The sequence below is a fragment of the Beta vulgaris genome, chromosome 6 (genome assembly GCF_026745355.1).
Source record: "Beta vulgaris subsp. vulgaris cultivar EL10 chromosome 6, EL10.2, whole genome shotgun sequence".
Classification (NCBI taxonomy): Eukaryota; Viridiplantae; Streptophyta; class Magnoliopsida; order Caryophyllales; family Amaranthaceae; genus Beta; species Beta vulgaris.
This window is the reverse complement of record NC_079207.1, coordinates 17584588-17598122: the sequence shown is the minus strand read 5'-3', so window position 1 is coordinate 17598122 and position 13535 is coordinate 17584588. Positions and strand designations below refer to the sequence as shown.

General features: G+C 37.8%; 1 long non-coding RNA gene across 1 annotated transcript; it reads right to left on the bottom strand.

Annotated features, from left to right (window-relative positions):
• Nucleotides 1-8422: 8422 nt before the first annotated feature.
• LOC130592001 (uncharacterized) lies at nt 8423-11110 on the bottom strand. Its single transcript, XR_008970021.1, has 3 exons — nt 10289-11110; nt 9281-9345; nt 8423-8641 (listed from the first exon to the last, which is right to left on the bottom strand). It is a non-coding gene; the product is annotated as an uncharacterized LOC130592001 (long non-coding RNA).
• Between the last annotated feature and the right edge of the window lie 2425 nt (nt 11111-13535).

Sequence of the window (13535 nt, the reverse complement as noted above, 5' to 3'; positions counted from 1 at the left end):
TCAACGGCCCTTTCCTTTCGCTTCTTCGAAGCCTTGGGCTTCGTAGGGTCCTGTAAGGGGCCAAAACAGTTAGTCTGATGTAAACACCACCAAGAAAATCAGTAGGCGAAAGAGACCAACGTTGGGTGGGGAGGAACCCCCAAAGACTTTTCCCTCAGCTCGACCCTCAGCCGGGCAACTCTCATAGCAGCATTGTTCAGTTTGTCCGCCATTTTAGGATCTGACTGAGTAAAAACGCTAAGGAAGAAACTGTAAGGAAAACAAGTTTTAGCATCACAAAAATCACAAGAAATAAAGAAGCAAGCAACCCCCTCGGCCAATTACCCTTGGGGAACGTCCGACTCAATCCCACCGCAGACAAGATATGCTCGTTTTTAAATTATCGGCAGTTCGGCAGCCAGTTGCTGGCTACATAGATCTCGCCCCCTTGAAATAATTTGGACTCGGTCTGCATGTAGCAAGCTGCAACCGCCTCCTCATCAGATAGCTCCGGAACCCTAAAGTTCAATTCGAAATTGGGCTCAACCTCCGGTCGGACGGTAGGGACTCCCCAGTCGCCTCCAAAAAATACGAAGCCATATTCCCTCCTAAACCCTGTCTACGAAGAGGGCAAGTCGAGTACCGCCTTATACCCTTGGCGGATCTGAAAGTACCACCAGCCCGGGCCATTCTCACCTGCCATCGTCTCGACCAACTTAAACATATGCCTTCATAAGGTGAGAGTTGGTCGGACGCTCAGCATGGCACAAATCGTCTGAACCGCTATAATGCCTCCCTAGGAGTTCGGAGATATCTGGCTGATGGTGAGATTGTAGGCATTGAGCAGGTCTTTCACAAAAGGAGTTAAAGGGAAGCGGAGCCCCATCTCCATCGACTTATAGCAAATCGTGGTGCAGCCTGGAGGGGGAGTTAGCACCGTGTGAAATGCCTCCGGTCGGACCAGCATGTATGGATCCCTTTTTTGTAAGCGGGTCGCCTGCCCCTCGGATCATCGTGAAACGCCTTCAACAAAGAATGCAAAGGAAATTTGGAGCCCGGGCCTCCCTAGGGGTCCAGATCAGGATACTCCGGTCGGCCTGAGGTGGAAGTCTCTTCCTCGTCTCCCGACATGGTGGTCCTCACTACACCATCAGCAAGATACTTGTCTAAATAACTCTTAGAGGAAGGAAAGGAAAGGAACACTTTCCAAGGGAAGGGAATAGCGCCCTCGGCCTCATCCTCCACTGACGATGAAGGGGTCGGAAGCGGAACCGCATCGGGAACAGCCGAGGGGTCTGGGCAGCTTATTAAGGTGGACACTAGAGTTATTCCCATCCCTCTCACCTCCTCGAACAACTTTTAGGGAGCTGAGGTCGGAGGTGTCACTGACTCGAACGAATCTCCCATTATTTATGGACAAGGGAGTCAGCCGAGGTTATTGAAAAGAAAAAGAAAAACTAAAAGAAGAACAAGAGCGTACCTGGTCGGACGATTGAAACAGAAGAAGAACTAGGAATACCTGGTCGGCCTCTCTAGGGATCCTTAGCCCCTGTTCCAGCAGCGTCCGACATTATAGAGCCTGGTCGGTCACTCGGGGGCTCATTATTTCCTCGACCGAGCAGGTCTCCTCCCTCACCCTTCAATTAATTAAGTCAACTAAGTGGTAGGAGATACTTGGTCGGCCTCTCCAGGGCTCCTTAGCCCCTGTCCGAGCAGCGTCTGGCCTTGGGGAATCTGGTCGGTCACCTTGGGGCTCAATAACTCCTCGTCCAAGTAGGCCTTCTCCCTCGTCCCTTCCGCCTAGTCAAACAAGCCAAGCCCTAAGAGGCACCCGGTCGGTCGTCCCGGGGTTCCTTTTCCCCTCGTCGAGCAACGCTCAGCATAGAGGTACTCGGTCGGCCACCTTAGGCCTCCTTAGCCTACCGACCTACCAAGTAGCCTCTCTTCACCCTTCGGCCCCTTAAGTCACGGATTACAAGCCATCCGGTTGGCCCCGCGGGCTTGTCGTCTACTTACCGAGCAAGTCCTCTCCAAGAAGATACTTGCTTGGTCGTCCGCCATCAAGTCAGGACCTGGTCGTCGCTCCGAAGCAGGTCGGCGCCTATCCGACCAGGTCCGCTTGCTATCTCCCTCGGTCAAAAGGAGGAGCCTCGTCACAACGTGGTCGGTCATGGGATCAGAGATGTGGCGGCAGGGATAATTACGCCACGAACGGGCATCACCCGGTCGGACGGCCTCTTCTGTCCTTTCCTGGCGTGGGGCTAAATGTTTGGGCCCATTGAACCCAACTAGGAGTCCCGCGCGAGCTGGCACCGCCACATAAGCATTGTGGGTCCCTCATATCATGACGTGGCCAGCAGCCACTTGGACCCCCAAGGGGCCCACAAGAAACATTTCCAGAAAAGGTCATCTCAACAATCTCTAGGAGGCCCATCCTATCAAAAAGGTCCTCTCCTAGGAATTCCCACTGCTATAAATGCCCCTTGTCCCATCAAGGAAAACGTATTGAATTCTTACCTAAATAACCAGAGCTTCTCAATCTAGACTCTCTCTACCTCAATCATCAATTGACTTGAGCATCGGATGGGCGATACCGGAACAACCCGGGGTAGTCTAACGTATTTTGCAGGTCTCCGGTGAACAGATAACCAGCTTAGGATTCATATTATTGAGTTAAGAACCTGCTCAGCGCAGATCACTAGCCTTAATTTCTAGACAGAAACACTCTTCTTCGTGCTCTTCTTCGTGCTCTGTATTCCGTCTCCTCTCTTGCTTTCGTACTCCTTGCTTCTTTCGTTTTCCCCCTCGTGCTGCTGCTTTTCCTTTCCTTTTATTTGTTGTGTCCTTCCTTCTTTCTTCTCATAATGCTGCGTGTTTTGCCAGCCCAAAAAGGCAAAAACTATAGTGTTTTTTTTTCTTTTTCTTTCTTGCCTTTTCTTTTTTGTTTTTATTTTGCTTCTTTTTTTCTCCATTTGATGCGTGTAGTTTATGTTCTTCTGTTTCCGTTGGGCTTGACCCACCTTCTTCCAATGGCCATGAGTGTTAAAAGGAAATCCAAATTTCCTCTAGTCTTTGGGCAGATATTTGTTAACATGGTTTAACCCCATTAATTCACTCAAGACCAATTCCATGTTTTTGATCCGAAATTAAATTGTACGGTTTTACCTGTCAATATCCGATAAATTATTACTAAAAATAGCATGTGTCAAATTAATAAATAACCATACAAGCACAATTACTAGCTGATCTATGAAAACAATTAAAACCCACAATTTGTACTTCTTTCTTTTTTTAAATTACCCGTTTCGACTTTTGACACTATTCACATGTGTAACATTGACTATTTTTTGTGATTTGTACTTATGGAAAAATATAGTCATGTGGAATGTTATTAGATTCGTCTCAATATATATTTTCACAATATCAACTTTTTGTAATTTTTGCTTATTGATAATTAGAGATGTAAAAGTTTAAAATAATGCATTGGCATGTGTCCCCATGGGAAACGGGTCAACAAAAAAAAACAGAGGTAGTAGTTTATAACATTAATAAGGAACTAGTAAGAGGAAATGAAAAGGTTATAATATAATAATACACACGTATCAACTTCCCCACACTTAACCTTTTTTCGCCTTCGAACAATACACTACTAAAATAAAATAAAAACTATACTACTAAAGCAATAAAAAAAAACTAACTCACTGTCGTAAGAATCACGATTGCACTTAGCATGTGCAACGAGCCCTTTAAACCACTAGGCTACTCAAGTAGACGAGTATGGTCCCCTGATAATTTTCAGATGGCATACCCATAAAGCCTCATTAACAAAAAATTTCAAACCAATTAACAAGGATGAATATAATGATATTAACAAATAATCTAACACCCTCAATGACCAAGCAATCTTACCACTTCTTATCCGTGAGTTTGACTAATCGATCTCTCGTGGCAAACTAACTTTAGTTATGAGCACTCCACACTCTCAAATGATAATAATATAATAGTGGTGGATCACATTTTACTCGACTAACTTGATTACCCACTCTATAAGCTTGAATTATTATATATCAACCTCCATTTATTTGGACTTAATTCACGTGTTTTAAATAATGGAATCCTTATAAAAGGTTAATTGTAACAGGGATAGGCTTGATTAACGTAGGAATTTTTTTAGGAATGTACATGGTGATATAAAGAGCCAAGCTAAATGAAGCAAAAATACATGAATTATGATGTTCACATCACAACAAACTCCAATTAAACATATAACACTATACTCCAACAAATTTGTTTATGCATTCCCTTCACCCTCACATCCATCTCAGTAATGAAACAATAACATTCTTTTTATTTATAAATCATAAGATTGTTGTTTTCTTTTGAATTTCATACCGTTTTCTTTCTTTTTTACACTTTTGATTTTCACAAATACTTTTTTTTCAGTGTAGTCCTACTATAACACACGCTTACAACTCTATCATTAATAATCACTCCATTTAGCTAAGCTTAGGGTAAAATATGTAGAAAGTCACAAGTTTGTAATGTAATAGTAAAGAAAATAGGACATTAAGGTTTAATAAGGTTATCAACGATAGTATGTGTATAGATATAACCTATAAACTCTGAAAGCTCTAACATGAAAAGAATGACTCAATCATATTTTAAATATGGATAAGCGGCGATTTTAGGGAGAAACATGCAAACTCAAGATATCTCTATTATATAAGCCAATGGATGAGGTGTGGTGTCCTCTTTTGAAGTGACTAAAATACCCTTAATGATCTAATTAATGAAATGAAAAAAATTACAAAAGCAAATCATTTAAAAATTCTCATTCCAACTTGCCATTTAAAACAAGTTTAAAATGGTATATGCATCAAATACTTCAATCAAAAATTAAAAGGACAAAATATTATTTATACCTTATAAAAAAAGATGGCATAAATAACGTGCACATGAAAAGTCTGAACATTCACTACCTTTGATACTCTTTAATTTAGTTAAACCAACTCATTATTTTTGTTCTTTTTGTTCAATATTCTTTCACAAAAAAATAATGTTAACAATCACTCACAACCTTTTTATTTTTTTACATTAGCGAATTAATATATCTAAATTCATCTAACTGTTGAATTTTTCACATTTAAGTTTAATCATAAATAAAGTACGAATGGAGTATCTAATAGCATAACAAATATTGAAATTAACGCACGCATCGCGTGCATATGAAGGCTAGTAAGTAATAAAGTAGGAGATAAATCACACATGAAAGAAAAAATCGACCGAAAGATTATCGGCCTTAAATGGTGGAGGATCCAAAAGTTTCTCACTAGGTTCAAATGGCACCACTAAAGATCTCATCGTTTTTGGTGAAAAATACAATCATCATACTGTAAACCATGTTAAAGAGGGATTTATGCCATCTTACATGTCATTTATAATAAATCCAATGCCAGTTACATAATGACAAAACGAGAAATTAATTTCTTATGAATACACATTTTGTTTGTCAATTAGTTGGGAATCAAACTAAACTATATTTTATAACAAACAAAAAAAATCTTAATAAGCTCTTAACAAAATTTTTGCAACATATCTCCATAAATAGGATAAAAGACAATATGTGCCACTTACTTAAACATGTAAGAGACTCAAATAACAATCTCAATCATAAAAAATAAACCACAAAACACATTAAACATCACCAAACCATATATATGCCAACAATAAACTATATCTGTTCTCCCCCACACTTAACTTTTGAAACATCCTTATGCAAGAATAATAAAAGAAAAGAAGAGAAAGGAACAACACAACCTAGTGGATGGTGAATGTGGAAGAATTGTCGAATTGTGCAAAATCGTCCACTTGTGGTGTGACTTTACTCTAAGTCCCTGATGATCCCTGCACACTTGGAGTTAGGGTGGTCATGGGAACAGACTGGAATCTGGAAAAATTTTGGACCTGTAACGGAATTTTTTTGGTCCGGTCCGATTTTGGACATGTTCGACCATAATCTATATTTTTGTAAAAAAAAATTATTTGATTTAAAGATTTTTAAAAATTAGATATATTAAAATTTAATAATTTTAAAAACAATATTCCTAAAAATAATAAATAGGAGGTTTTTAACTTTCTAACCTTCTACCTTTTAAACTTTTCTAATATATAAACTTTTTTTTTTACTAAAAAATTATAAATTCCGGTCAACCGTTGCAGACCATAATCCCGGAATAGGGATTTTCTCTGAACCGAGGACCGGAGTGAAATTTTCGGTCCAATCCGATCCTGTCCAAATTCCGGTCTGGTCCCAATAACGGTCCGACTGGTCTTTGCACAGTTCTACTTGGAGTAGGCAGTAGCAAGTTACTGCCAAACATGCCAAATTCTAGAATAACAAGTTACCTAACTCCTATCTTGTTCCCGCTTTCCTTTGCTAAATGGGGCATGGATATCCTAGGACCTTTCCCTGTGGCCATTGGACAGAAGAAGTTTGTAATTGTGGCTGTGGACTACTTCACTAAATGGGTGGAAGCTGAGGCAGTGTCGGGCATAACGACAAATGACGTCAAGAGCTTTACTTGGAAGAACATCATAACTCGGTTTGGCATGCCACAATATTGTTTAGTAGAAAGAGAGTTCAATTCTCACTTTGCTACAGTCGCCAACCCACAAGCCAATGGACAAGTAGAATCCTTCAACAAGATCCTATCAAATGGCATAAAAAGGAAGTTGGACAATGTCAAGGGCCTATGGGTTGAAGAACTACAACTGGTGTTATGGTCCATAAGAACCATGACCAAAAACTTTACAGGTGAGACACCTTTCATGTTGGTCTATGGAACTGAAGCTGTCTTGCCCGTTGAGATTGAAGAACCCATCCTGAGAGTCATGATGTACACAGAAGAAGCCAATCGGGCCGCCTTGCGCACTGTCTTGTACCAAGTACCAGAGGTCAGGGGCAATGCATTATTGAGAATGCAATTGTACAAGCTGCAAATGGCTCGGGATTTTAACAAGAGAGTCGATAGATGAACACCCAAACTAGGGGTAGGGGTGAAAGTTCGGTGTGCGGTTTGGATTAGGGCCTAATCCAAGCCGATCCGAATAAAATTTGGATTTCAATTTTTTAATCTGAATCCAAACCAATTAGGGTTTGAGTCCGATCCAATCCGATCCGAAATTTCATATTCTAGATTGGATCCGATCCGAAAATCCGATTTTTTAATACACTCTAGTTTTTCGGTGAAAAAATAAGCACAACAATAGCCTAGTAGATTTAGAAAATGAGGATTAAGTGTGTAGTGTGTTTTAGGGGAAGGATTGAAGTGCTATGTGTATGTGGAGTAGGTTTTTTTATTATAAAAAATCAGTTAAGCACTTAAACCCAATCCAGATACATACATAATACAAGACATATTACGATTTGGTTATATTGGATTTTTGGATCCAATTACCCTCAATCCAATCCGATCCGAAAATCCAATTTATCAAAAAATCTCAATCCGAATCCAATCCGAACACAGTTCGAATCCGATCCGAATTACTAATTCAGATTGGATTGGATTGAATTTTGGATTTTATCCGAATAACTTTCACCCCTAACTAGGGGACTTAATTCTAAGGAAGATGGAAGCCGTTGTACAAACTAAAAAGCTGGGTAATCTTACACCAAATTGGAAGGGGCCCTATCAATTAGTCCAAGAAGTGACAAGTGGAACTTTTCGTCTCCAAGATATGGATGGACATCCAATACAACGCAATTGGAATTCAGAAACCCTGAAGAAGTACCACATCTGATTCAGATAGTTAGCAACAATACTAATAGTTTGTAATCTTTAGAAGTGCCACGGCATAAAAAAGAGAATTAGAAATATATACATGTATCTTGGTACTTTGCCAAGCAAAATTTATATAATACAATTTCTACCTTCTCCCTATATGCATATTGTTTCTTTATTTTTACTAAAGTCATTCACTTTGGTGCGTTTTCACCACTAGTTAGCCTAGTGGTCTAAAAGTGACATCAACTAAAAGAATGATTCACCCCAACAACGGATGATCATTTTTCTAACGCCCATTGCTTCCTCAAGGAAGCCAGCCAAAATGTAATAAACCTAAAAGGTAGATTACATATATGGTTAGCCAAATAGTGATAATCTCTAGTAAAGGAAACATCATGGTCTCCTGAAGGAAGCCGACCAGAAATAAGCATGTCTTAGTAAAGGTATCTTACTTTCAATTGCAAGGCCAACTAAGTAGTAATAGCCTTAGTAAAGGAATCATTACTACAAGACGAACACTACTTCCTAAAGGAAGCCGAACTAGAGTTGGTAAGCTCATAAATAGCAACTATATCCAACAAACGTTGGCAAGTGTCCATATTCAAGCTCGTCCAAGATAAGAGTCATACAAATATTCGATCTCTAGTTGTAACGCCCCGACAAATTTACATAACCTTAATCGTCAGCGGAAACATAACTTAATCCTGTGGGTTATGGCCCACAAATAAAATAATAGCCTAAAATTGAAAATTCACTATACAAATACTCATCGCAAGATAATACTTGTTTATCCATTATACACAGTATCTTAAAACCTCATGAGTCATACATAAACTCCAAACGCAGTATAATAGTGATCCATATCTGTTCTTCCATACCTAAAACATAAAACAAAACATCGTGAGCCGAGGCTCAGTAACATACTACTCTAACATCGTAAATTCATTTCACATCATTTTAGTTAAAAACAGGGAGAATAGAATAAGTAAAACATTTCACAAACATATCATATCGGGTTACATTATCTTCTTTATCATGTTCATCGGCATATATATTTTACTTTGGTAACTTGGCTAGTACAACGGAAGGGACGTCTCCCAGAACATAGTAACATCATAAACGGAAGGCAGCCACCCGAGGACAAAAGCCCTCACTAAACGGAAGGTGGCGTTATTTGCCCAGATTTGCGCGGTGCCACCCGAGGACAAAAGCCCTCACTAAACAGAAGGTGGTTAACCGGCCGGAAGGTACGTGCACGACCCGGGATAACAGAATACTTGCCAAGAACCGTCTTTCACTTAAATTTATCATGTTTCATTACTTTAAGCATATCATAATCATCGTGAATAATTATATTCTTTTCATTTCATCATAACATCATCATCATCATTTCATAGCATCGTATCATCATAACCATCATAAAACATTTCATTTCAATCCATATATAAAACATAATATTAATCATGATCATAAAACATACTTCAAAGGGAAATGCGGGTGTTAGCAGTAGACGTTACCTGAATTCCTGCTTACCAACCATGATAGCCGGGGGAGGCTTGTAATATCCTTTATCTTCTTTAATCTATTCAAGAATAGTTTTATTAAAGAACGTTTCATTAATTAGCTTTTAAGCCTAAATATTAGTTAGCGCTTATTAAGATCATAACGTTCATTATAACGTCATAAAGGTCTCATTAACGGTCGCTATTTCTTAATCGTTAATAACTTTTAAATTAACGTGACTCTTTAATCGACTAATTAGGTGAAATAACTCATTTAGCTATATTTTTAGAAATTATAAAAACTTTAAAGTTATATTACTACAGATTATATAAGCTTTCGAAAACATAACATTATTCTAGTTCATAGTTAATAACTAATTAGTCGTCCACTAATAGATTAAGTTTAAGGTTATAATGGATCCATTAACATTATTTTAATATTATTTAGTCATTTAAAACTAACAAGTCAAGTAACTCATTATTATAAGTGAACTTAAGGATTAGTGAAGTACTCATAACTTAAACTCAATTATGAACTTAATGAATTTACAGCTCAACTAGTTTAGAAATCATGAATTATAACCCAATAATAGATTTTAGTAAATAAGTTAGGTGGTTTAATAAAACTAACTAAATCAGTCCATTAAAGCTTAATATATTAAAGCGACAAGATTAACTTAAATGATTTAACTAAGTAAATTCAGATTATAAGCCCAACATTATGCTCAACTTAATAATTAAACTAACATAACTTAATAAAATACTAAATCAGCTTTAGTTTAATTCAATTAGCCCATTTAATAATAAGTAGCTTAGCTAATACTATAAAGAGGTCAGATTTGAGCCTAACTATTGTACATGCAACAAGTTTATAGCCCATAGTAAAATTTCAGATTAAAAATTAAGCTTACTTTTGAGTTCAAGATTCTAGGCCCAAATAAAAATAGTAAAGGTTAAAGGTTATATCTTGGGCTTGTATTAGTAAACTAAGGAAATCAGAAATTAAAAGGAGAAAAGCATCACCTCTGCTACTAGGAGCAGGGAGAACTAAATCGTGGCTGAGGTGGGACGCCGGCTTCGGTGAACGGCGTCGATCAGCGGCGGTCAGTGTCAGCGACGTTAGTCTCCGGCGGCGGCGAAAGGCAGCAGCAGCGGCATGCGACGCGGAGCGCGCGACTAGGAGAGAGAGTGCGCGAGGAGGAGGAGAGAGCGAACGTGAGGGTGCTGGCGTGGATCTCCGGCGGCGGGCTGATGACCGGCGAGTTGGCGAGGTGTGGGCGGGACTGTGCGCGGCGCAGGTGGCGCGCGCGGTGGCCGACGGTGGTCGGTTGTGGGGGTTCGAAACAGAGGAGAGAGATTATGAATTTGGGGTTTTCTCCTTCCTCTTTTTTTTTTTTTTTTTTATTTCATTTAGTTACAACTTTTCCGGCGATTATTGACTGAATTTCTGATTAGAGGGAGAAGAGATGATGAAGGTTGTTGTTGGTGTGTTCTTGGTGTTGCATTAATGACTATTTATAGGGAAATTTGGAGTTAAAAATCAGTGGTTAGGAGGAAGATGGTGAAGTAATTAATCTGATTTTGTTAACTTGAAGAAGCTTTGGGTGAGGATTGGTGACAGATTTGTCTGAAGAAGGAGAAGAAAGTTGTGATTGCATGAGTGACAAATGGACATGGTGGAGTGAGGAAGAAGACACCATTAATGGGGAAAATTGACCATAGCTTTGTTTTCTCTTTTCCTTTTTCCCTTTTTGTTTCTCAACCAAAAATCAGAATTTTCCCACTAACACTTATCAACGTGACTTAGTAATACTTTGGGTGAAATGTTGACTTTTTGCTCTTTAAGTGAATTGCAACTACATTAGTCCTCCTGTTTAACTCGTGAAATCGTAAATTATAAATTATCGTCACTAGTATATTAATATTTTTAAGTTGGGAATTTTTATATTCGTTTTATTAAACATTACTTAACTAGTGAAACTTTAAGTAAAATATAATTTAACTACTCATAAAAAAAATTAATTATTTACTTAAACACGTTTAAGTTTTCAGGATATTACATCCTTACCCCCTTAGAAAAAGTTTCGTCCTCGAAACTTGCAATTTATTTAATTGATATAACAACAAGCTAAATTCATTTAACAAGACCAAGATCTCAAGCCTTCATGGCTTCGTTAGATATTCAGCCTCCATTCCGCCATCATCTTTTGTATCTCTACTTCAACTCGACTCGCGAAATCGAGGAGCAAAGATAACAAAAAAGGGCAAACTTGTTGGCAATGAATTCCAACTAACTCATTTGATGAGACCTCGTTTGATATTCTTTTGGTTTCTCAAATTATCAAGATACATACTTTGAGTAACTACATATCATAAAAAAAAAAAAATGCATGATACTACGTACGCATTATGAGGTAACTAACACAGATAATCACATGCACCACATCTTTACATAAGCAGATTCATATTGCACACGCAAAAGCGCAACGCTTAAACGGCTTGGTTTACTTAATTTTTAGCCAACCCATTTAACTTATTTAAAACCTTTACGCTACGATATGGATATCATAGTGTTCCTGAATCTAACCTCAAACTTTCTCAGCACAACTTTACTTTCCATAATATGTGTTGAATCCTTGTGAATTTAAATATCCATGACACAATTTCATACTAAGCCCGCCAATTTTACTTAGAAATCTTAAACTCGAATGTTAATCATGCCCCTTAATATATCAACCCATTCTTTTCTTACTCATTATCATTTGACGATTCACATCCTGCTTGGTATATAATATGCGCTCTCCTATCAATTCCACAATATAAGCTTCACGAGGCATTCATAAGCCTCACATTTTGGTTCCTCTCTCTATAATAACAGTATCATCTAATAAGGCATTCACTAAAGATCCCTAAACCCAATATTTGTGCATTCCCAAATTTTCAATCATCACATTATCATATCAAATCAATATCATTATCATAGCCTCAACGTTAAGCACTTACTAATCTGACAATGTCATAACGCACTCCTTACCTAGCTAACATCAATACTCAAGATCTTAATTATTCAAGGCTACACCGATCCAAATAATGTTTACTTCTCATCACAATTTCGATTTCCTCCACATTTTTCCATTATCCCTTTTCATGGGTAATTTGATCACTTGAATTCATTTCTAGATCATCTCATTAACATATACGAAGAAACCATTTATCTAACAACATTTCAAACTTGGAAATTCTTTGCCCCAAATCTTGGTAAAATAGAAAAAAAATCAAGCACTTGTGCACATTAAGTTTCATCTCGACATCAATGCTTATTTCTTAATTATATTCCATATAGCTAGTACATCTCCAAGTAGCAAATTCCTATTCCTTCAAAACATCGACTTGTCTAACTCTTCAATTATTTATTCATAATTTATTTTTCACTACAATCCCATAACATCCCAAAAAGTGGTTCGCATAACATTATGAAGTAGTGCTTCAACCTTTAAAACTAAAATCTTTAATAACTGAAGTAATGGTAATTGCTTTCTAATTCCTCGAGTAGAATTTCTAAATCCCTTCAAAATTTTCGAATCTCCAAAATCGTCATATGACCTCCTATAAAGTAAAATTCAATCTCAACTTATAACCATTAGGATTTCATATAGCTTAGCCTTTTTTATCATCCCACAAATAATATAACCCTACTCATCATAGCATATCTAAATATTATTTCATGTATTACCTCGAGCATCAAATATTACTACTCATACCTCAAAAGATCATAAGTTCAAATCCTCATTTCTTTAAGATTCTAATAACCCAAATAATCCTCAACTCCTAATAACTCATTCATGGAAGTAAACCTCATATTTTTCATCCATTGTCTTATATCTCATCTTATATCAACCCAACTGGTCATTTACTAACCTCGAGTTTTCCTCATTATCTAATTTCCTAAAGGACCACTCCTAGGCGGTGCAAAGTCTATTACTCTGCACTTCCGGCTAGGTTTCAGCTCTGATACCACTCTGTAACGCCCCGACAAATTTACATAACCTTAATCGTCAGCGGAAGGATAACTTAATCCTGTGGGTTATGGCCCACAAATAAAATAATAGCCTAAAATTGAAAATTCACTATACAAATACTCATCGCAAGATAATACTTGTTTATCCATTATACACAGTATCTTAAAACCTCATGAGTCATACATAAACTCCAAACGCAGTATAATAGTGATCCATATTTGTTCTTCCATACCTAAAACATAAAACAAAAC